General features: G+C 45.6%; 1 long non-coding RNA gene across 1 annotated transcript in view; it reads right to left on the bottom strand.

Annotated features, from left to right (window-relative positions):
* Positions 1-13,639, bottom strand: part of LOC128312200 (uncharacterized) — a 14,603-nt gene extending 964 nt beyond the window's left edge. The window contains exons 1-3 of the long non-coding RNA XR_008291185.1: positions 12,981-13,639; positions 5,627-11,335; positions 1-2,571 (exon numbers count right to left, since the gene is read on the bottom strand). The exon at positions 1-2,571 is cut by the window's left edge and continues 964 nt beyond it. This is a non-coding gene — a long non-coding RNA (uncharacterized LOC128312200). The remainder of the gene's footprint in view (positions 2,572-5,626; positions 11,336-12,980) is intronic.
* Positions 13,640-23,775: the final 10,136 nt, after the last annotated feature.

Here is a 23,775-nt window from a genome sequence, read left to right as displayed (position 1 = left end):
CCATTCTCAGAGCATATTTAGTTATGTCGTATGCAAGATGAAGATTCTCCCAAGGCATAACAAGACAATGGATCAATGAAGTCTTTGTATACATTTAGACATCGATTCAAATTTGGGTTCTGTCATTTACCAGCTTTCGGGAATAGGGCAAGGTATTTAACCTCTTTGCGCCCCAGTTACCCCATCTCTAAAGTGGAGTGACAGTGCCTCCTTTACGAGACCTCTGAGAGATCAGGAGTTCACATGTAAAGGACTTAGCAGCACCTCTGCTGTTAGCAGACTCTGGATAATTGGTAACTCTTCTGAACACCAACTTCCATGTCACAGGTAAAAACCATTTTTTCTATCAAGATAAAAGCCCTAAAATCATAGCTAGAATTTTCATAATCCAAGAGTGCAGAAGAGCTGCTTGGCCCCTGTGCCACGTACAGTTGTTTTGAGGACGGACTGTAGACCCATTCATTTCCACCGAAAGGGGGTGCAATCCATGAACCGACCCGAAGCAACAACAACTCCTTGAATTTAGTCCATTTGGGGCCTCATGTGTCTCATCCACTGGATCCCTCCTTGAAGCCTATGGACGCATACTTAAAAGAGATTAACATCTCACCTTAAGGGGCCCATGACAACCAGCTAACAAATAACCCAATGAATCTTCGATCGGTACCCGGCACACCCTCCCACTCGACCAAACATGAAAACTGAAAACAGAAAAAGGATTTTCCCCGCAAGAATTCCTATTAGATATACTGCCTTGACCTGCACCTTAACAGTTCAAATCATGGAACTCAGAATCTTTTATGGTTACTGGGAAAATTCATAGTTTATCATATTTTGTCGGCTGGAGAGGAAGAAAAGACTTGGCCAGGTTCCTGGGGGAAAGATAGCCTGTCATATTTGCTGAGATTTATTTATGAAAAAGCACTCAGGATGATACTTTGTGCAACACGCTCCCTCCTGCTCGGAGCACCATTAGCTCAAAGCAAATAGGAGAGACTCCCAAGCTGCCCAGGGCTGAAGGTAAAGGAGGGGACAAAAGTAAGTGGAGCGGGGACACTCTCAACTGGCATCATTTAAAGCTCTTGATTATTTAAACTTCTGCAGAATAATGATTGCATATTTGAAAGTAATACATCTGTTCCTTTCCCTCCCCGCCCCCATGTGGTTTTCTAATCCCGAGGTAATTACGTTTTGACAAAAATTTATTGGGACATCTGTTTTTTCCCTTAGATCCGCAGGTCACTGTGTGACTAACAGCAGCCCAGCGGAGAGCTGCCTTGGAAAAACCGAGCACAATGGCTGGCGAGATCCAGGGCGCGCCGGGGCGGTGGGTGTCAGAGGCAGAAAGGACGGTCCCCTGGTGCCACCGGCCCACACTTCGTGTGCCGCCTGGCTTGGTGCTCAGCATGAGACTCCGGCCTGTGAGGGTAAAGGGATCAATGATCTGGTGGGGGGAGGGGAGGGAGGAGGGCTGGCTGGTAACAGGCTGGCAGTGTGCATCAAGATTCATGCATTTTCTAGGTTGGCATCCAATATAAAAATAATTCATGGAGGGAAGAAGATGGAGAGGCAATGCACAGGCCATATGTTTGGAGCCCCTGCCCATGATGGCTGGCTGTGGTTACCAGCGTCTGGTGCCACCAACTAGATTAAATTATGGTACCCTACGGAGGCACAGAAATCAGAACGATTTCTCCGACTTCCAGCATTTGATAAATCATAGGATAACCGAGGAAGTTTACCCGTGCATCAAACCCCTCTTTTAATGTTTTAAAAAGCACGACGTGGCTTCAGTCCGCTGTTTTTCGGCGGCTTAACTGCCAGAACTTGCTAACGTCAATTTTCTCACAAACCTCAGCTCCCATAGGAAATGCCTGTATCAGAATTCCACAGGGACGGCCTTCTCTCCACGTTTTTCCACCTTTGAGCTCTCATAAGGAAGTTTGTTTTCCTGAGGTGTCCAACCCAATATCTTGACCTGATGTTTAAAAAAGAGTCTAAGTGACTTGCCTCTGTGCCAAATGAAACTTTGGAACATCGTGAGATGTTTCTGCCATTAAGAACTTAATTAGGAATTTCAGTAACCAAATAAAGCTCCATTTCCCTTTCCCTCTAGTTTATTGATTAAAAAAATAAAAGGAATCATAACCGAGGTATTTCACTTCCATATAGACACCACACTCAACTACTTTCTTTTTCCCGGAGAGTATCAAAATGCCATTACAATGATTACATATAAATATCCCCTCCCCCAAATCAAGTTTAAGAAAGCAAAATGCCTCTGCTGTAATAGAACATCTCCTCCACGAATGGATAAATGGCATGCTATGCCCTGCATTCATTTACGAAGTGCTGAGCAGGAACAAGTTCCCATTTTTCGGATGGAAACGTTGAGACGGAGGGGCAAGGAACTAAATGTCGTTAAGAAATGTCCCTGTGACCCTCTTCATGGGGTTCAGGCTCTGGATCTCAGGTCTAGGCTGCATTCTTTTGATTGCCAAAGTGTCCAATGACGAGTAGCCATTCAGCGGATTCCGCAGAATCCTGGCTTCCCATGTGGTAACATGTAGTCTGTGGGGAGGGAAAAAATAGTGTTTCTTTAGAATAAATTGGGAAATACCGAGTTTAAAAGGCTTAAACAGGGGTCCCTGACCGGCTCAGTCGGTGGAGCATGTGACCTCTGATCTCAAGGTTGTGAAGTGGAGCCCCAAATTGGGGGTAGAGCTTACTTAAAATCTTAAAAACAATGAAATCCTTAAACAGGTTCTCTGAGGCTGGGCATCTTTAATTTTCTGTGAATAGTGGAGCTCAAAGACAGAAAAAAAACCATGGGATGGATCTTAGCTCAGGTCACCATAATAGGACACCGTAGGGTGGGAGGGGGCTTAAACAGCAGAAATGTATTTCTCATAGCCCTGGAGGTTAGAAGTGTAACATAATTGGATTTTGGTGACAGCTCTCTTCCTAGCTTACAGATGGCTGCCTTCACTGCTGTGTCCTCAAATCAGGGAGAGAGAGGCTCTGGTGTCCCTTTCTCCTCTTCTCAGGGAACTAATGCCATTATGGGGTCCATCGTCACGATCTCATAAAACCCCCGTTGCCTCCCAATGGCCTCATCTCCTCATACCATCCCATTGGGGGTTAGGGCTTCAACATATGAATTCGGGGGTGGGGGAACATACCCAGTCCTCTTTTTGATTGCAGAATAATGAGGTCTAAGAAATGCTAAATTAGACGATTCATGATACAAAATAAATATCCTAATTATATCACAGAACAGGGCACAGAGAAGTTACTCAATTATTTTTTTGGAATGAACTCATTCACTCTTTTCATATTTATTTTTGCGCCAGAATGTGGAAAATGAATCACGGCAGCAGTGCTAACCATGGTCAAGAAACTACAGAGCACAGGGGTGTGTGTGTGTGCGTGCGTGTGTGCGCGCGCGTGTGTGTGTGTGTATACTGGGGTGGAGACTAAGCTGAGGCAGGAGGCTCCAATTCTCTGCCACTCCTCTAAGTAAGGCTTCATTTGAACGAAAATTATTAGCTTCCCATGAATTAAACTTCCTAAATACCATCGTTCTACTCTTCTATTATTTCACCTAATTTGTTTTATTCTTTATTTTCCTCATCCTAATTTTCTCACTTCTTTTCTATGTGTTTCTTGTGTTATGGTATTGCAATTGCCTGGCTTGTTCAAAAATGTAGACACAAAACCTATTTGACTGTAGTGGGGGGTTTTTGGTGTGTGTGTGTGTGTGTGTGTGTGTGTGCGCGCGTGTGTGTGTGTGTGTTGGGGGCTTTGGGGCGGGGGTGTTTTGGTTTTGGTTTTAGGTTTGGTTTTGTCTTGTTTTTGCCTCACTTCTGCAAAGCAGAGAAATCACGTTCAACATATAGGACAAGAAGAAAGTTCCAGGATGATAAATTTCAACTACTTTGGGCGAGATCTTGTAGAAATGTTTGGAGGGAAAATGGGCTTGGGCTTTTCACTTAAAAACAAAAACAAAATCTTTATTAATGTGGTCTTCCAGAATCCATGATATTCCTCATGCTGTTTCCCAATGCTCTTCCCTTTCAGCCCTTCCCAACAAATCCTAGCCATTCTCCCAGAAGCCACCGAAAACAGCCTCTCCCATAAGCCTTCCCCGGGTTCCCCAGAGGAACCAGTCTCTCCCTCTCTCGTGCTCACCGCAGCCCTTCATCTTCTGCTCTGTGTGCCTCCCTCTCATCATCCACAACATGAGAAGAAGAATATCACCGGTGCCTCATGGTAAATCTCGTACATTACAGTCTCCCGTGCTAGATTTGCACTTCCCTGTTCCTTCACACGCAGAATGGTGTCAGGAACGTGGCAGGGGGCTAACAAAGGATTGTTTCCGTGGACGTCCCCAGCAGAGCACCGCGCTGGGAGTTAGGAAAGCGTGGCTGGAGCCCTGCCTCAGCCTCTAACTCGCTGCTTGACATCGGAAAGCTCCCTCCACCTCCCTGGACCTCGTGGGCTCATTCTGGAGACGAGCAGCTGCGTTGGGCGATCCCCGCCTCCGCTTGTACCCTGACGTGGCGCAGCCTTCCGAGACTGAACCGAACAGTCAGTCCTGCCCCATCGGAAAACGGCCGGTAGCCCAGAGCGAACACTTGGTGCACAGATCCCACACCGACGTTCGCGTAAAATACAAGAAAATCTCTCACCCCCAGATGAAAATAATTTGGTCTGCCCCCGAACCTATTTTCCCGTCACCGATGTGTTTGCAATCACCGTTTCAATTTTCCCCTCCTAGACGTCGGGGAGGCATCTTTCAAGAAAAACACAACATGCGCCCAGACCCAGCAGCAGCCTGCTTGGAAGCACTTCGATGTGCTCATTAGAGCACGGGGGCTGCGTGTGTCTGAGCTCCCTCCGTGCACAGAGAGCGGCAGCTGGATGGACGGCCTGCCGAGGGTGAGCAGAGGGCCCTCTGCCAAACGCTGTTCCTTTAATTCACCTAAACGCTGACCTTGAAAAATTGCCCTTTATGGGATGTGATGAGGTGTGAATTCAATCTCCATCCTCACTTGGGTCTTGTCATTTTCTGCGCTGTGATTGCCCGTTGTGCCACACGACAGCAACTGGCCCGGCAGAGGGTCGGTGAGATTGACAAGGTCCTCTGGGGAAGGCTGACATCAAAAGACCCTGCAAACTCATTTCAGTCACGGGCCTCTCTCGCGCCATTATGGTGTTTTGTTTTTTTTTTTCTGGCTGCGATCACACCAGGTTGGTACTGGTTCAGCGACATCACCCGTGCGGCTTAACTATACCCTCTCTGATGGTTGAGCAAAAGCTCATCTGAGATGAGGCTTTGGAAGGTTCTCTCCTCCTTCCCTTCCCCCCCTTAAATCCTCCAGCTCATGACCCAAACCAACTCACTGCAAACTTATCCTGAATGTTCCAAGAGGGTGAGAGAGGGGAGCATGCGTTCTGCAATTTTTCTTGTGCTCAAAGAATCAAATGCAGTCAATTTAACTTCATCAGACCGCTGACAACAGGCGCTGATACAGAGGATGGAAGAGATCAGCCAAAATCCTACAGTTTCTATCAGTATTAAAGCCAGATGTTACACTGGCTGTTCGAATTTGATAAAACCCACCACTGATAAAGGCTTCTCCCTGGATCGGTGGGTCCCAGGGCCCATTCATCAGCACAATGGCTCATGTGGCAGTACCCCAGGCTAGTGGGTAACATTTACTGCAGCACCAGGGTTTCTGTGAAGGCGAGACTGGTCCTCCTTTGTCTGTGGGCTTCTATAGGTTGTTGTGCCTTGAGCAGATCTGTTTACACTACACTTGCTATGGCAACGTTTAACTGATATGGACAAAAGGCATTCTGATTCTTGAATTAATAACACTTGAGTCAAGCCTATGATTCAACAAGAGGTATTCAAACAGTTTGAGTGAAGGCAAGGTTTTCTTTGAGGCCAATTAATACAGCCACAAACCTTTGGCTCAAGGGATCCAAATGTGCAGCCAGCAAGGGTTACCGGGCCCTGAAAACCACCAAGCTATCCTTATGGTGAGGGAATGGACAGGGGAAAAATAAAGAAATGCACATCTCGTTGGCATGGACCTCGAATCAGAGCCCGGGCAAAGTCACATGGTAAGGAGGACCTGTAGAGGTGGCTTTTGCTCAGTCGGACAGCATGTTTGACCACACTGTAAGGCACGAGAGGGCCCTGAACACAGATGTGACTGTGAATTCACCTTCGAACCTCCCTTTTTGCCCCCGTGATGACTGGAGGCTGGATTTGGCCCAGTCCCCCTTCTACCTGCCCCCGGAATGTAGCCCCCACAAGGGTCAGGTGACTTGATTTCATGGCAAATCTTTTCTGGGAAGCAGATGGAACCCCAGGGGCTCAGGTAAATGGCTTTCCCTCCTTCCTCCCCACAGTTCCCAAACAGAGGTTTCCTTTTCTTTCCTCCACTGAAAAATTGCCAAAAACGCTCCCTACTGTACAGCTAACCCAGAAGCAGGCAACGGAGAATGATGTTAATTTAAACTTCTGCCTTATTAAGTAACAAAACCCAGAAATAATGTGATCAAAGCCAAAAGACACAAACTTCTGCCATCTTTCTTGAGATAAAAGGAGCAAAACACGCATGAACTGAAGGAGGCTTGGACACTTAATAAAAATAGCTAATTAAGTGTTGGAGTAACTTAGCGTTTTGCCCCCTGAGCCCTGCAATACTCAAGACTAGCCTGTATCCCCTCCACTCTCACTCCTTCCTGCTGTGACTCAGGCCATCACATAATTCTTTTTTCATTCCCTTCATTGTGTGCCAGGGACCGTTGTATGCACTGGGCATGCAGGAGCCGACAGCAGACCCCAGCCTCACTCCCGGGTAACTTATGCTAGGGGTGGGGGTACTAGGGAGGTAAGCAGAACAGGTCATGAGACATTCGTGGGGATTTCTCCCTTGGCACAGACCCTTCGCCTCTCGTTCGTGCTGTTACAAACTCTGTTTTGGCTCATATTCTATGCTTCAACCCGACAAGAGGTCTCTTCGCTTTTTAAATATTAATCTACTAAATACTTTCGAACACCCATCATATACCAAACAAAACCCCAAAACAAGAAAGGGCCAGTGCCCGCTCAACCAGACCCCCTCTTGTCCAGTTAGGAAGGCAGACGTGCACATCAATAACTCAGACAGGTGTAAAAGCTGTGTTCCTTAACGTTACCGGGGCCACAGAGTCATCTGGGAGGAGAGTTTAAAATACAGATGACTGGAATCCAGCCCAGATCTGCCAAATGGAGATCTCTGAAGCGGGGAGGGGGCCACAGCGTTTGCATTTTAACCAACTGCCTCCTTCCCTGAGATTAATTCTAATGTATACCAAAGATTAAGAATTACTGGTATCGAGGAAAGAACATGGGATTTAAGAGCATTAGTCACCACAGCTATTTAGGGCAGGTCCAAAAGCCTGATTTGGTTTGAAATCCTAAGTTTTTCATATGCTACCTGGGCCCAAGTGCGACTCTATCAATGGAAACATTAATGAGAGAAGACAAGTTCAAATCAAGGACACACTTGATGTAGGTTTCTGTACGAGACAGGAGGCACTACCTCTTCTGATGAGTGTGGTGTAATTTACATGAAATAAAATAAAGAACAGCAACCACCATGGAGCTTTGCAGATAATCGATGCTCTGAAATGGTCAGTTTTTACTAGTCTTGGCTTCCTTCTCGAACTTCTCTGGGTTCTCTCACGAACCCACCGTGAGACATGCTGCTCTATAGTTAAATATCCTCGGTATGACTTCACGTGAAGCAACAATTCTATTATTCAAGATCACCGAAAAGCACTGCATGCACCGTTCTGTACTTTTCCTCACAGGTTGTAGTATCTGTTTCTTTTCCACCACTGAACTTACTCGCAATCGTTATTGGCAAACAATAAAAAAAATTTAGACATTGTGCTTGGAACCCAGTGTTTGCATACTCTCTTCCCATCCAAATGTTTTTCTTCCTTATAATGAGATAAAAAATATCATCAGACTTCCACTGAAAGACTGTAAGAGAACAAATGAATACAATGCGACCCCATGTGCTCAGGATTACAAGTGCTCAGGGGATAGTGGAAACCAAAGGCCAATACGCATCTTCTCAAATGTATTGTTGTAGATTGAAGTATGGTTAATTAGCTCTTTATTATTACAAAATATTTTAAATCTGCTTACAATTAGAAGCTTAATTAACTTTTCCGTTTGCCCCTTATGACTTTTAACCAAAGAATCATTAAAAATCCTAGCTAAGATGGTCGACGTGTCAGAGACGGCTACTTGCCTACCAAATAGTCATTCTCTCCTTACGGACAAACATTAATTTTATTGAAGAAGGAAATGGACCCATTCAAATATGTATCCAACCTCCCTTGCAACTGAAGGATATCATGTGAGAGTATTAGGACTGAGGGGAAGCGAGTAGAAGTGAAAGGGAAGGACTTCAGAAAATCTCTTAAAAACTAGGCTTTCAGCACATATATTGGCCCTTTAGACATCTCATTTTCTGAGTCTGAACATGGACACCATGGCTGGCATTCCAGCAGTCATCTTGAGAGCATGAGGTTAACAGTTACACCCTATACATCGTGTAACACAAAAACAGAGGAGCCCTAAGTCTTTAATGGCATCAAGGAGCATCCATACCAGAAGTATTTTACAGGAGAGGAAAACAAACTCCTAAGAACTTCCCAATATCTTCAAATCACTATTGTGTTTTACTTTTTCATTTCTGTCACTAGCAACCAAACGGAAGTCACAACTAAGACAGTAGGAAAGCCAAAGTGCTATAAATGAAGCTAAGCTTCAGAGTATTTGCTATGCAATAGGAAGGATTATTGGCCGGAAGTCTGCCCACGAAAGCTTGTTCAGGTGAGATTTCCTGACTTTTTTATGTGTTTCCAGTTCTGAAAGTTTGGGAAAGTGTACGTGAACGGTAAAGTACACGGGCTGTTAGCCAAAGAGAATCACATCATATTTGCCCAACACTGTACAATGAACAGTGTTAGATACGAGTTGTCAACGATTCTAGAAAGTTAAATCTTAAGCCATTTTCAAGAGGGGCTTATTGTATATGAAAAGGCCATTCAGGGTCATTAACTTTGAGATCATTTTCAGACTTGCCATGTGATTGTAACATTAAATGTCACCCATACCTACCACCTCTTTGCTTGGCCTTTGTATCAGTTCTCTTAAGCAATAAGGACTAAAAAGCATGAAACCACTTGGTCTCCATTAGGCCTCCCCAAAGCCATGCCAAAGCATAGGAAGTGTGCATCGAACACATTTATATACGTGTCACATATAGAAAACAGCAAAGTGAAACAGAACATGTCTTTTGAAGTCCTGAAGTTGACTAATGAGCTGGGTGGGGAAAGGCACTGAGAATATTTCCCTCTGGCTTTTGCAAGACAGAGGCAAGCAGCCAGGCTCAGGAAAGCCACTCATCAAGGCACTGGGCAAAAAGGAGATCAGTTGGGATCTTAGAGGCACTCAGACAAAGCCGTCAGCAGACACGGGGGCAAGCTGGATTGCCAAGAGCGTGGCTGGTAAGTGCTAGAAACAGCAGACCTCAGAGACCTTTGGTAGAGACCCCAAAGAGCAAAAATCTTGTCCTGTGCTTTCTTCACCAGTAGTGACCGATGATGCTGATGGACACATAAGAGGTCGTGATGTACTAGGCAGCATTCTTAATTTCTGTAGGTAGGACACACTCTATACATACATAAGAGGTATAGACATACAAGGTGTCCTATTAGTTCACCAAAGAAAGTAAGGCTTCGGGAGGCTAAATCAGCTGGCCAACATCACATAGCTCATAAGTGACAGAGCCGGCGCTTAAATTTGAACCCATATGTATAACTCCTGGGCTATGTATGCTCTCGAAAGGAAGACCTTCCCAAAGGTCTTGGTGGCCAAAGGTCCTCACTGAAGAGTCATAACTAAAAGGAGCGTCCTGCTGTTTTGATGAGTACGTTGGTTTCAATCTTACAGGCAATGCTTCATTTTCGTGAGCTTGTTGAAAGATGGAAAACAGTTCCTGGATTCTTACAAAGAATGTAAAGATTCTAATTTGGAAAATAAGGGACCTGGGGGGTGCGGGGAGAGATGGGGTGGGAAGAGTCACTATCACAGACACAGTCAAGCTTTGATGGCTTGCCGGGACCAAGTGATATCTTTATTTTTCTATTTATGGCTTCCTCTGCTCTCTAAAATCTGTGCTTCCCCATTTCCTGAGGTATAAACTCTAAATTTAAGTAAATAGTCAAAACTTCCCTAAGAAAGCAATAAAATACCTGTATATATGGAGTCTAAAACTTGCAGGATATCTCCCCACGCACTGTCCCCACGTACCTCATGTAGCAACTAGAGAACCCACTGGATAACTCAGTCTACCCGGGACACTGCTACATTCCACAGCTTTGGATCCCTTTCGACCATCCCCTAAAATGCCCTTCTCCTGTTCCCTCCATGGCAAAACATTATCTCGTCTTAAAGTTCAACTCACCCTAACTCCTTCTGGAAGCTTCCCTCAGGCCAGATGTCTCTACTTTACCCGTTTATCGCCCAAACTGAATTGGCCCGGGAGAATTTATTGCCCTCTGCACTTTGTTGAGGCCTCTGTTTTAATAACATTGTAGTGCTGTTTATTCATTTTGCTTAATCATGTCCATGAGCCAAGTACTGTAACTTATATATGAAGTTCCAGAATCTTGTAGGTACCTGAAATATGGTGGACAGCCAAGACTGAATGCATGGATACATTGCAATGATGATCTCAATCGAAATCAAGTAAATAAAATCAGATTTCAGCTTATTGAAAAATCTAATGATAGAATTCTCTTGTAAATCAAAAGGGAACTGATGCTCCGTACAAAAATAAAACTTGCATTCACTTTCTTGCTTGCCCTTTTTCCAGTAGTTTCCTGCAAAAGCCTGTGACGTTGAGGGTCTTGCTTTATGACCAACCTTCACTAGCCACCACGTTAGGCTTTTGAATGGCTAAATCCCTGATTCATTAGGTCTAATATGGGAACATACCTGAGCAAGAATTTTGGACAGATTTTCAGATTCCCGTCACCTTCTAACATCTCAGATCACCAAAATTTAATGAGTGCTCATAGGTGTGGATGCTTTTCTAAGCACGTTCCATGTATTAACATACCTAAACATACAGAGGCCGACACAAGGTCCAAGTCTACTAGAGGGTATTAAACACACCGAAGAGAAAGGAGTGACGTTGTACAGGGTGACAGCCACATATCCAGGAATTTCAGCTCGGGGCCGCTAAAGATTCACCTGCAATAGTAAGATTATCCAAATCACTTACTTAATGTGTTTATCATTTATAAACAAATATCACTTATTGTATACATTTGAAAATTCCATTAAAAAAGTATTTTTTTTTAATTTAAAGAACCCACTTAGGGGTGCCTGGGTGGCCCAGTTGGTTAAGTGTCAGACTTCGGCTCAGGTCACGGTCTCAAGGTTCGTGGGTTCGAGCCCCACATAGGGCTCTGTGCTGACAGCCTGAGCCTGGAGCCTGATTTGGATTCTGGGTCTCCCTCTATCTCTGCCCCTCCCCCTGCTCACACTCGGTCTCTCTCCATCTCAAAAGTAAATAAAAACATTTAAAAAATAAAATAAAAAAGAACCCACTTAAACCATCGTTATAACAACAATGCAATTAATAATAGTAACTCTGGCCACTCTCTGGAAGTTTGGTGCCCTACCCTCATGGTCCACCTCTGCACCTTCTGTTTCTCTTACAGAAATCTTCACAATGTGTAGTTGTTTTGTTTACTTGTTTTTAGGCCATTCCTTCTCCCACCTCCAAATGAGCTTTACTTTCTGAAAGAGAAACAGCTCTGTCTAATACCCTACTGAATCCTCAGCACAATGTTTGTGCAGAGCGAGAGCCAAATATTTGTCAAGGATGGATGGAAAGAAGGGAGGGAGGGAGGGAGGGAGGAGGAGAGAAGGAAAGGGATGAAAACCATGCCGGCACCAGAGGAGACACTTGGCTCGTATTATCTCATTTAATGCTACCCACCCCAAGAGAAAGGGGCCGTCAGACAAGATAAATCCGGGGCACCTGCGTGGCTTAGTCAGTTAAGGGTCCCACTTCAGCTTAGGTCATGATCTCGTGGTTCATGAGTTCAAGTCCCGGGTCAGACTCTGTGCTGACAGCTCAGAGCCTGGAGCCTGCTTCGGATTCCGTGTCTCCCCTCCCTCTGCCCCTCTCCTGCTCATGCTTTGTTTTGCTCTCAAAAATCAAATATTAAAAAAAAAATGAATTAAAAAAATAAAAAAGAAATCCATGCCTCACTCTAGGTAAGTAGCTGAGACGTAGGAGAGCCAGGATTTGGAAATGACCTGGATCTCCTTGGCGTGGCTGAGAACACAATGCACGCACACCGGCACACCTGGGTGGCATAAGGACTACTTTGGCTCCCAAAGGCTGGGAGGCCAATCACAACCCAACAAAATGCTAATGCGAAAGCAGGCTTGGCACATTCAAATAAGACTTACATTTGCCCATCTATGACTGATATTATTGAATGAGCTCGCTTGGAAAATACGTCTAATGGCTGGCCCTCCCTGATAGGCCAGGTCGGCTAGCACATCCAAACAAATCCTCCTGATACGCAGACCAAATATTGAGTAAACCACTGCCTGAAATAGACACTGAATATAGAATTTACTTCATTTTGAAGAGTTTTCGAAGGTTTAGTAGCTTAAACGTCTTACAGTGAAAGCTCTTTCTAAAATTTCTCGTGAACGTTGGAGATACTTTCGGATGCGGAATGAATGTATTCTCTTCCCTGCCTTTGTCCTTGTTGGTTTCAGTTGCTCTGTCTTGGGTGTAACCAGCAGCGAGGTAGCTCCCACCCCTCCCCCCAACCCCCCCAACCCCCCCCACCTCCCGCTTTGGAACACTCACCATTCTGACCTCCCGGTGTGTGAGCTTACTGGTCAAGAGATGTTCTCGTGTGCTGCTCATTCCTTCCATCTTCCACTGACAAAGGGTCCCCTCACACTTGCTAGAAATGCATCTCCTTGTAACTTCTAACCCTTCATCCGAGTTGTGCTCATTTGAACCTAAAAAAAATCCTAGTCATGTCACTCTTTCTTGTGCCAGAATTTCAATATTTTGACAGTGGGGGGGTGGCTCAGTCCTTCTCGATAATCCTCCTAGGTCAGATATTAAATGTCAAGAACCTCAGCTTTCCTTGATCCTTAGTGTGCCTATGCCAAGTGTCACAGTAGCTCTTTAGAGTAAAATACAATTTTCTAAAGCTGTAAGGATGTCGCAGATACCTCTTTGCAGTGAGAGTGGAAACTTGGTCAACCATCAGTGTGCAGGTTTGACAGGCATGTGGAATTTCAAAAAGAGCAACTTAGACGACACAGGTGTCATGAAAGACAAAATGTCTCACTTTGTGTGAGGCTTTCTATTTGGGCTAATTGATCAGTTGAAAGAAATGGAAAAACCACCCTGGAAGGTTTCTTAGACTTTTCCTGAAAAGACTGTTTTTTAATATCTTAATTATTCTCTGACAATGTTGCTCTAGAAGGGAACCTAAGTGATGATCCCTTCTTCCTTCCTCTTTCTCCTCTTTCCCCTCCTCCTCCTCCTCCTCCTCCTCCTTTTACATTGGAAGGCTAGAAATCTACTGTTTGGGCAAGATGACCATACTACGTTAGACCATGCTTGTTGGAATTAGGAATATACAAAATTTAAAGTACACAAAATGCATGATTTAATGCATCACAGATTAAACATCATGTTTAATTATCATCCAGCTTCCATGACCGTTTGGGATCCATCTGGGGAGAATGGGAATAGGCTGGGTCTCCAACAGGGATTCTCAACTGATTACACAGTGGATTCCCCTGAGGAGCTTTTAACAGTGGCCAGGCCCATGCCCCCACGAGATTTTAAGGTGCAGAGAATCACTGGCATAGAAAGTAAAGGGTGACCTGTGGAAGTTGGGGGCATTGGGGGACTTGGGAGCCCCTCAGAGATGGAGTCACCAGCCTCGGCAGTGAGCTAATACTGCCCCATTACCCATTACCAAAGAGGCTTGGTCCACTGAGCCTCTCGTCTCCTCACCTGAATGAAACCTTTGTGGCCACAGGTGATCACAGGTGATACATGTCATTTCGCATGGACTCCAAGCAGGACAACATTATTGCCTCTCCTTGTCTCTTCCTCGTCCTTCTTTGGCATCCAGATTCCTTCAGGGGCACCTTAGGACACAACACCAGTAGGCAGATAACGGCAGCTGTGGCTCCCCCCATTGGAGGCCTCCTTAACATTCGTCCCTCCCTGGGACTGGTCTGAAATCCACAGAGAGCAGCCAATAATAATGATCTCACTGATGATATAGAAAGTGTCTTCCAGGTAGCACCAAGCTAGAAGCTTGACATCATTTCTAAAAAAGATGTTATCTTCACTCTGTAGATGGGGATATTGAAGCTCAAAGTGATGAGGCAAAATTGACCCAACACGTGTAGCTGGGACCCAAATCTATCTGGCTCTGGAAGCTGTGTCTTTCTCGACCCATACTGCCTGCCTCTAAATCTTGCCCCCTGGAGAGTTTCTTTCCCCCATGATGAAATTAAACGAAGTCCAACCCGTGAGAAAACACCTCTGGGAAAAGGGGAGGAAGGGCAGAGAGAACAGTGACTCATCAGCCATTCCTACTTGAGTGTGTACGAGTTTGGTAACCCCCCTATCGCTGACAGTGACAAGGGGAAGGAAAAGGGGTAGGACAGAGGGAGGGATCGGCTGGGACCCTTGTGAGAATCACAAGCTCTGTGGCACCAGGAGGGCAGGGGAGCGGGAAGAGGAGAGGGGGTGTCCCAAGAGGTCACATCAGGCCGAGGTACGTTAACACGTATAAACTTTACTTTGTTTTCTCCCCCTTAGGACCTGCTCCTTCTTTTGCTCCTGCCAAGCAAAACTCATTTAACTCTTATCAGATTTAACCAAATCATGGGGAGGCCAGTAAGTAAGAGGCAGCAAACTGATTTCTGGTTTCACAGTAAGGACGTCAGAAACCTAGTCAGGGTGCTGGTGAGGAACAATGGGCAGGGGGAAGTGGGAAAGTGTCTTTTGGGGCCAAAGGTGTTTTAAGTAAGGGGGAAAAAATGAACAGAAGTTAAATTTTACTCTGGGCTGGCCTGGGTTCCACTCTTTGTGACCCCGGCTGGAGAAAAGGCCTCTGTCCCATGGCAGCGAGGGGTATGGCCAACCTCTGTGGTTCGAGTTAAGCCCAAAAGTGAAAAGCATGACTTTTGGTTTGAGCACGCGGTGTTTCTTCCTGAGATTGGGTTAGGTCCTTCCCTGCCCTCCTCCTCTTCTCCAAGCAAGGGAAGGCTTGTGCTTGGACCAACAGAGGGCCCCCCCCTGGAGACCGGAACCATACACGGATTCTCAGGCTCCTCCTTCGGCATAATCAAAAGCCAACTTCAGGAAGCCAGTGGTCAGACGGACTTTCCCACAATACCCAGTTAGCACAACGTCAGGTCAGAAGGGTTCTCTGGAAGCCAATACAAACAGAGCCAGGCACATTTTCCCGGGGGGCCTGACATCCGGACTGGTTTCTCAGCCTGGCTGCTGCCCACACGTCCATGCTCGAGAGCCAAACCCTGGGGTTGGTTTTCAAATCGTTTTCCAGGTAATGACAAGCGTGTTCCCTCAGCAGGGACTCAGAGTGAGGGTGATCTGGGGAATCAGAGAAGGGGAAATCCTTCCATGACACCTGCCAGTTCCCTACTCCTGTTAGGCGCAAAGAGAGAAAAAAAAATAATCTGTGAGGTGGAAAATGCCGGAGGAAGGCTCACTGGAGGAAAAAAGGCTAGAATATGGTGCTAATCAGGCAAGAGTCTGAGATTTTTAAGAAACCGAAGTTCACTTCTCACGCACTTTGAAATTCCACCTGACAAGCTCTTCAGAGGCCCTGAGTGTGGCCTCAGTGCATAGGGCGGCTCATAAATTCGGCTACAGACAGACAGGGGCAAGGTAATCCAAACTGGCCACAATGGCTAGCCCCCTTTCTGGTGCATTCCGCGTCTATTATGCACTGTGATGGGTGGTATTCAAGCATGATCTCATTTAATCCTGCACAACCATTTCAGGTAGGTCTCATTGCTCCCGTTTTACAGAGGAGGACAGTGAGGCCTCGAGAGTGTTAGTAATTCACCCACAAACTTTGACTCTCCGCCGGGTGCTTGTCATACCTTGCCTCATTTAGTTCAATTAAGTAGAGTTGCTGTCAGGTGCTCGTCAGCTAGGAAATGCTGGAAAAGCCTGAGGAGCCCCGTGCCAAGGAAGGAGAAAGACTGCAGAAGGAAGGGGCCAGCCGGTTTTGCTTCCTCTTCTGTCCCCCGTGCAAATCAGGATGCTGGCACACGGTTGTTGCCAATAAAGGTTTTTGTTTTGCTTTGTTTTGTTTTGTTTTGTTTTGTTTTTGAGAAAAATGAAAATGGGCACCTTGGCCGTAGCTTCAAGGTGACTTTTCTTCCAGACCTGGAAACCGAGAAGCCTGAAAAACTCAGGTCCAAGGATGGAAAGCTTATGTAATGTCATTAATTAAACATAATGAACTCCAGGAGATTAACAAATGTTTCTTACGTAAATGGATGAATAAATGAATGACTTCTCTCTCAAAAGTGCTTCAGAACAAGGCCGAGCTACATTCTTATGCTCCCTCCTGCCAGATTTCTCTACGTATTTCCAGATCTCCGCGCCTCTGCTGACAACCTTTAGGCTCAGAAGAATCGGGACTGAAGACATGTGAAATTAGGCACTCAGTACTTCCTTGTTTAAATCATGGTAATGACTTTTTTAAACATTCCACGATATATTTCATCCCCTTACCTGTCTTTCTTCTAGTAAACCGACAAAATTTAATCCAAGAAAGTCTCTGTGACTCTTTCTCTTTTGCAGGAAAGACAGTCCTACAGACATAGCTTCTTTAAAAATAAAGGGCGTGTAATTTTGCACATTCAGGACTCCTCTCCTCGTGGAAGATGGAGAACGTGGAAGATGGAAGATGTGGAAAGTGGATGCATGTTCCATAATGGCAAAGCCTCAGAACTGCAAGGTCCGTCCAGACTTCCAGACGTGCCTTTTGCCATGTTGCAGGTAGGCTGCTGTCTAGCACGGCCATGATTCATTTAGTCAGAAGAAGGAAGCCGTTTCGAGCCTGAACCCCCACCTGGTTATGCCTCACCGTCGACTTCCGTACCAGCCCTCAGCAATATGCGTTGGCTTATTGCATTGGCTTGTGCAGGGCCATGCGCCGCCATCAATGGAAGCCTTTGTTTCATAGCTGGGCACCTGCACGGCAGGCTCAAACAATGAGGCCATCCCAAGAACCCCTCCTTTCTCCTCAGGGCACCCACGGTGAAAGAAAACTTGTCGAGGCCTGGAAGCCCACTTGCATCATCATTAGACTGCTTGGCCAACGGTTAAGCACCAACCTCTCCAGGTGAACACACGGAGATACTTTCAAATCTCAGGTAGCTGCCAAGCCACGGGCCAGGGCCGCGTTAGCGTCAGATGCGCGCTCCCCTAGCCTCCGAGTGAATATTAAAGTGTAAAGGATGAAAAGCCCTCCCAGGTGCCACAATTCTGGGAGCTTTGGTTTTCACAAGGGCACAAACACCCTTAAGGCCATCCTCGGATTTCTGAGATCATGATGAGTGAGCCCCGGTAACCCCCCTGGACCAGATTAAAATCCGGTCCACAAAATGCCGAATTGCACACTTGTAGAAAACCTTCTTCCAGGAGGCGTTAGTACCTTTATGACAATAAATATGTTTTCATTTAAAAGTGTTTTACTCTTCTTTAATACCTTGTATTTATCTGTTGGTTTATTTGGATGTAAAGACACAACAAAAAGGTAATGATCATTTTTTTCTTAATGTGTATTTATTTTTGAGAGAGAGAGAGAGAGAGTGCAAGCAGGGGAGGGGCAGAGAGAGAGGGAGGCAGAGGATCCGAGGCAGACTTCATGCTGACAGCAGACAGCCCGATGCGGGGCTCAAACTCACCAACCGAACCATGAGATCATGACCTGAGCCTAAGTCGGACGCTTAACTGGCTGAGCCCCCCAGGCACCCCTCAGTGATCATGGTTTCTGTAGTCAGGCACGCCTGGGTTTCAATCTTGGGTCCACCACATCAACGATGTGTGAATTTAGAGTAAATTGCTCAATCTCTGAATCTCTCTTTTTTCATCTGCAAAATGGGGATAATTATAGCCAAAATATTGTTGAGGATTAAATAACGTATGTAAAATATTTAGCACAGACCCCGACCCTCACTCAGTAACAAAGCCTTGATAGATGGTATAGCTACTATCTTGTTTTATTATAAGCCCAATGATAAATTAAAAAAGAATGTAATGGTAGAATAACTGATAAAGTATTGAGTTTTGGATGTCTACCTTTCCCAAAACTTAACGAGGTTTGTGCTTTTGAAATTGAAATTGATGACCAAACTATTCGGCCACACACAAATCCCAGAAAACGGAGAAGGTCAATGGTTGCTTTAATCTCTAATTCTGTCTAGGGTTCAGGGAATTCTAAAGTCTTCAAGTTCTGGACTACTCAAAAAAAAAAAAAAAAAAAAGATAACCAAATGATTTCATTGGGCCAAATTGTTAAGCAATTAGGGTCTGCTGGTTGGATGCCATTTAAACCTACTATTTCCCACCATTTGTTGGAATAAGTCTCCTCATCTCTCGGTGCCGGCGTTTTCTCATCAATAAAACAAGAACGTTAACTAGTACTTCCCTTTAGTGAGTCTTCGGAGAATTAAATAAATATAATAGAAGTCTAATACTTAGCCCAGCGCCTGAGTCAGGAATCATTCAATAAATGCGCTCTGTCCACTCTTATAGTACTGCCCACAAAGCGTTCTCCCTCTTATTTGAAATTTTTCCTGCACTTGATATCCTCTGTTAGGTCGCTTTGCCACTATCATGGGAAAAATCTTGATACTGTGGCTCGGTGGGGAGTTTTAACACGTGCTATTCATTCGACTTATTTCTCCACACAAACCTCCTTCACACCGGATGGACAACGTGCCCTGAGACTTCTCACCAGAGGGGCAGCGTGCGGGGACAGCGCTGCGGAAACAGAAGACAAGAAGCAGAAAGCACAGAGCTTGGAGCGACCCATGTGGGTCTCATTAGCGCCAGGTAACATACTCACACCTTTAATAAGTGAGGACATAAGCTAGGGCACAGCCCAGTTTTGACTTCAGGCTACCCAGGTAAAAGGTCAATGAGAAAAATGCATCTGATCTCTGCCAGACCCAATGGGTTTCAGCTCTTGGGGAGGCGAGATCATTCCGCATCTACATTTGCTGGTGCACCTTTCATCACAAGCCTTAGAAAATCACCTGGGTCTCTTCTGCTTAAGGACTGTACTTATATGCAAAGGTGTATGAGGATACAAAAGTTGAATGTCGTCATGCAGTTGATGTAGTTTAACTGATTAATCAAAAAGCAAGAGCAGATGAAACGAGAACTGCTCTGAAAACCTGAAGAGCCATTTATGGTTTATCTGCGAAGAACCCATAAATGCATCAGAAAAAGTCATGGACGTTTAGGAATGATTTCTTTCGTCTCTACTGTATTCCTCCTGCTCTAATTAGAAAGACTAGCTATAACTCTGTGACTATCGTGGAGTTGGGTTTGCGATGTAAATTGATAACCTTATACTAACATTTTTGTGTGGCATTAATCTTTTCTTATGACCCCATGTTTGCATTTTTTTCATTCTTTTTCCTAATTTAATATGATTCTTGCTTTTCCCAGGCCATGCCTCGTGCATTAAAATGTTTAAGATCGTTACAAGTGGTTGATTACATTCTAGTTTGTACATGTACTTTCGTACTTTCTCCCAAATGAAGGAAGCAAAGGAGACTATTATTTCCTTTCCTTCCCATCCGCCGCCCCCCCCCCCCACCGCCTACGTTAGCAATAAGATATAAAGTAACATTAATTAGACTGAACCCTTGACTTTTTTTTTTATTTTTTTTTACCGTTTACTTATTATTGAAAGACAGAGAGAGCATGAGCAGGGGAGGGACAGAGAGAGAGAGAGAGACACAGAATCCAAAGCAGGCTCCAGGCTCTGAGGTGTCAGCGCAGAGCCCGATGCGGGGCTCGAGCTCACAAACCGCGAGATCGTGACCTGAGCCGAAGTTGGTCACTTAACCAACTGAGTCACCCAGGTGCCCCTGAACCCTTGACTTTTTAATATGTGTGTTTTTCTGAAAACTTGTCTGCAGTGGAAAAGAGTGTTTATGTTTACAAGCAGGGCAGGATACTTCTATCTGTGTTACTATTATCTAATCTGAACCTTAATTTGGAACCGATTGCTAGATTATGAAACCACCTCAGCAGTATTTCACAAATAAAAGTCCACGGTTAAGGGGAAAGCCAAAAGTAAGTCTTCGCACTTTTTCACGATGTAAATTGATAACCTCATGCTAACATTTTTGTCTTAAAATTCCAGTTCACATTTAGTTTTGTATGGACTATCCTTGAACCGGAATCAACACATTTTGGAACAGAAAAATCAATTCTTCTTGATTCAGCCAGTGCCATCGACGTAAGCAATAACTATACAATCGTTAAGCGATGGGGATATTGAGGTATTCTGGGTAATTCGGTTTAGTGTTGCAAACACTAAGTTGTTTACATGTCGGCGTTTTTACAAATGAGAACTGCAGTATAAACGGATATTGGGCTGAAATTTTATTTAAAGGTATTTGAATGTGGATTTCTAACCATGATACAGCTCCACGCTGTCACTCTGCTTGTAGGTTTCTCTGGATGGTGTAACTTTTTTTTTTTTTTTTGGTACCGACAAAGAGAATGTTGATTCTAGAACCGTCAGTAAAAATGTGAGAAAGAGTAACGGGGAGAAACCTGCAATCAGGACCGCGTGGATTTGCCTCAGCGTTCTAAGTCTACTCTGAGAAAAGTATCTTCTACCCTGCAGGGCACTAGGCCGCCAGGAGACCTGGTGGGGTCTGGCTCCAATGCCGCCCTTGGCCATAGACAGCGCAGGCTCCTCTGCGGTTTCCTCAGTGGTCACACTACGGGGGTGCAGGAGGTGGTGAGGGTGCTTCGGTAGGACTCGCACAGTCCCCTGCGGTTGTTGTTGAATGCAAATGTCCCTCCCCAGGTCCTCGGTCCCCACCCACCCTATTGGTTAACTCAGCTGGCTTAACCCAGTTAGACTGCCTTCCCTGCCCGCCCCCCCACCCCCGGCTGCAGCCATTTGAGTTTTTGACCCCTGCAGCGAAAACCTGCACATCGCAAAGGCTTCTTCATATAATCTACCCCTGGAGGAATCATCTGTCTTAAAAATAATAGGGTAATAACTTCTTGGCAAATACAAGTTCCCCACCTCCTCTCTGCCCTCAATCTATCATTCAGCCCCTCGTGTGAACCACTCGGGTCACATCCAAAGCCAGCAGTCCCGACTGCCACGGAGGAGGTATTTGGTTGACGCGGAGGACAGGACCTTTTGGGAGCAAGAGACGGTGCGAGCAGCATTGGAGGTGCCAACCTTGAGCGGGAAGAACAATCCGGGGCAAGCTGGAGGACAAGGAATGAAGGGAGGGCGCAGACTATAAAAGCTTTGTGGGGCTCCTTTGTACGAAGTGTAGAAAGCTACATATCTCAGGCTTATCCGGTCTCTCCCTGTCCATTCCAGATTTCACATCCTTATCCAGGCCCCACCTTAAGAGCAAAGAATAAAGTGTCCCGTGAGAGGCCCCGACGGCAACGGTCAGCTTGTCAGAGGAGGGCCCAGGGCTCAGACACCCCCCTCTCGCCTGGGGCTTCCTCTTCCCTCAACATCTTCAGCTCTCGTGACTTGTCTCTACTTGAGAAAACCTCTATTCCTTGCAAATTCGCGCGTCTCCTATAAAATAAAGCTCCTGAGAGAATTAATACAATTAAGAAATCGATGCTTTCCTTTCCTCCCAGAGAAAGGGAAATATTGACATCACCTGGAGGGAACTTTAGGCGCCAAGAACCGATCATGTACAGGCTTGCAGTTTCCACTCAAGGAGTGGTCTTTCGGAAGGAAGCTGCTGGAATATCTACCAGTAGAGGCCGGCTGCCACAGGATTAAAACTAAATGGGAAAGGAAGCCATGATCTCCAACCGGCAGCATTTCCATTATTTTAAAATCACAACAAAACAAACAAGAAACAATTGCCAATAATAACAGTGCGTGTCCTCGTGTGCTCACTCTAAAAGAAACAACCTAATTAATCCATTCATTCCTGACATATGTGTCAACTGCCTAATAATAATAATTAATAATAATAATAGTAATAAGAAGTCATAATGCCAGGCACTGCACGAGCTTTAACATAAATAATCTTACCCTCTTGACAGCCTAATGAGACAGGTACTCTCATCGGTATCTGCTTTTACAGATGAGGGAACTGAGGCCAAGGAAGTTTCTGTACTTTGCTGTGGTGCAAGCCGGGCCGTTTCCAGCATTTGTAATCCTGCATTTTAACCCCAGAGCCTGGACTTTAAAGTGCTGCTGTGGAGTCTTAGTAACTGCCATCTCTCTTTTATCTCCAAATCGTGATCGATGCCAATGAAGTCAAACACGTCAATAGAGACAGAAGAACGTCTCTCTATAGGTAAAAATGCCACGTCGATCACAGTGTCCTCGAACTCTTTCCCCAGGAATGTCTTAATCTTCTAAGACACCCAATGATCATCTCCTGTGGGAGCCTTCCAGAATATTTCTTCTCAGTAGATTGCAGTCAACTGATCCCCATGTATCTCTACGTGCAGCAGTGTAGACAGACCTGCTGTAGGAGGGCAGTTTGGGGAGGTGAGAGGCACCTGGGCCACAAATCGGACAGTTGGATCTGTCCCAGCAGGTCTTTGATTGGAATGGTCAAATTCCCAGCATTTTTATCTATTTTCAATGAAGCTTGCATGGTTTTTGCTTCCTTTGTGCAACATCACTCGGATCACAAAACCATACAGGCTCATTCCTTTTCACTGAACTCCAGCTGACTCCATTCCGAAATCTTGCATTCAACCAGTCTGGATTCGAGACCCCACGCGACCAGATGGGTGTCATACTTCCCTGCGAATAAGGGACACCACCCTGCCTACCCCCAGAAGTAGCCCTGCGTCTTAGAAACCTAAGGTGCTCTTCCTTTTCGGGTGTCAGAGAAAGAGACTCTTCTCCTCTGGGCTCCCGTAACCACTAAACCCACAGCTGCAGGGTGGCCCCAGGGCTTACCTTTCCTGGTGAGCGTGTGTGTTTGAGGCCCTGTGGTTTTCGTTTGGAGGGACCACAGTCCAGTCATCCGGGCACACGTTACCCTTGCCTTGTTGCTGAAAAGCCTTTCTCAGTGAGAGGGGCCCGACATTCTAGAACTTACACTTGCATTTATACTGCCATTGTTCGGAGACTCTGGAAGGCTCCGTCGGGCCGAAAGCGCACAGAGGGTTTACACATATATACACGCGCCCGGTGTACAATCGGAAGTAGTGAACTGAAATATGAGCTATCCCAGATGCTACAAAAATTCAACCGGTGCTACGACATCCCCCAATCGGAGGACCGAGATCCGCTCCCGAGACACCACTGACCCCCAACACTTAACGTCGGGAGAGCAGCGGGAAGAGGCTGAGGAGGAAAGGAAAACATGAGGCCAGAGTC

The sequence above is a fragment of the Acinonyx jubatus genome, chromosome D4, assembly GCF_027475565.1.
Source record: "Acinonyx jubatus isolate Ajub_Pintada_27869175 chromosome D4, VMU_Ajub_asm_v1.0, whole genome shotgun sequence".
Taxonomy (NCBI): Eukaryota; Metazoa; Chordata; class Mammalia; order Carnivora; family Felidae; genus Acinonyx; species Acinonyx jubatus.
The sequence above is the reverse complement of the archived record's forward strand: the minus strand, read 5'-3'. Positions and strand labels throughout refer to the sequence as shown.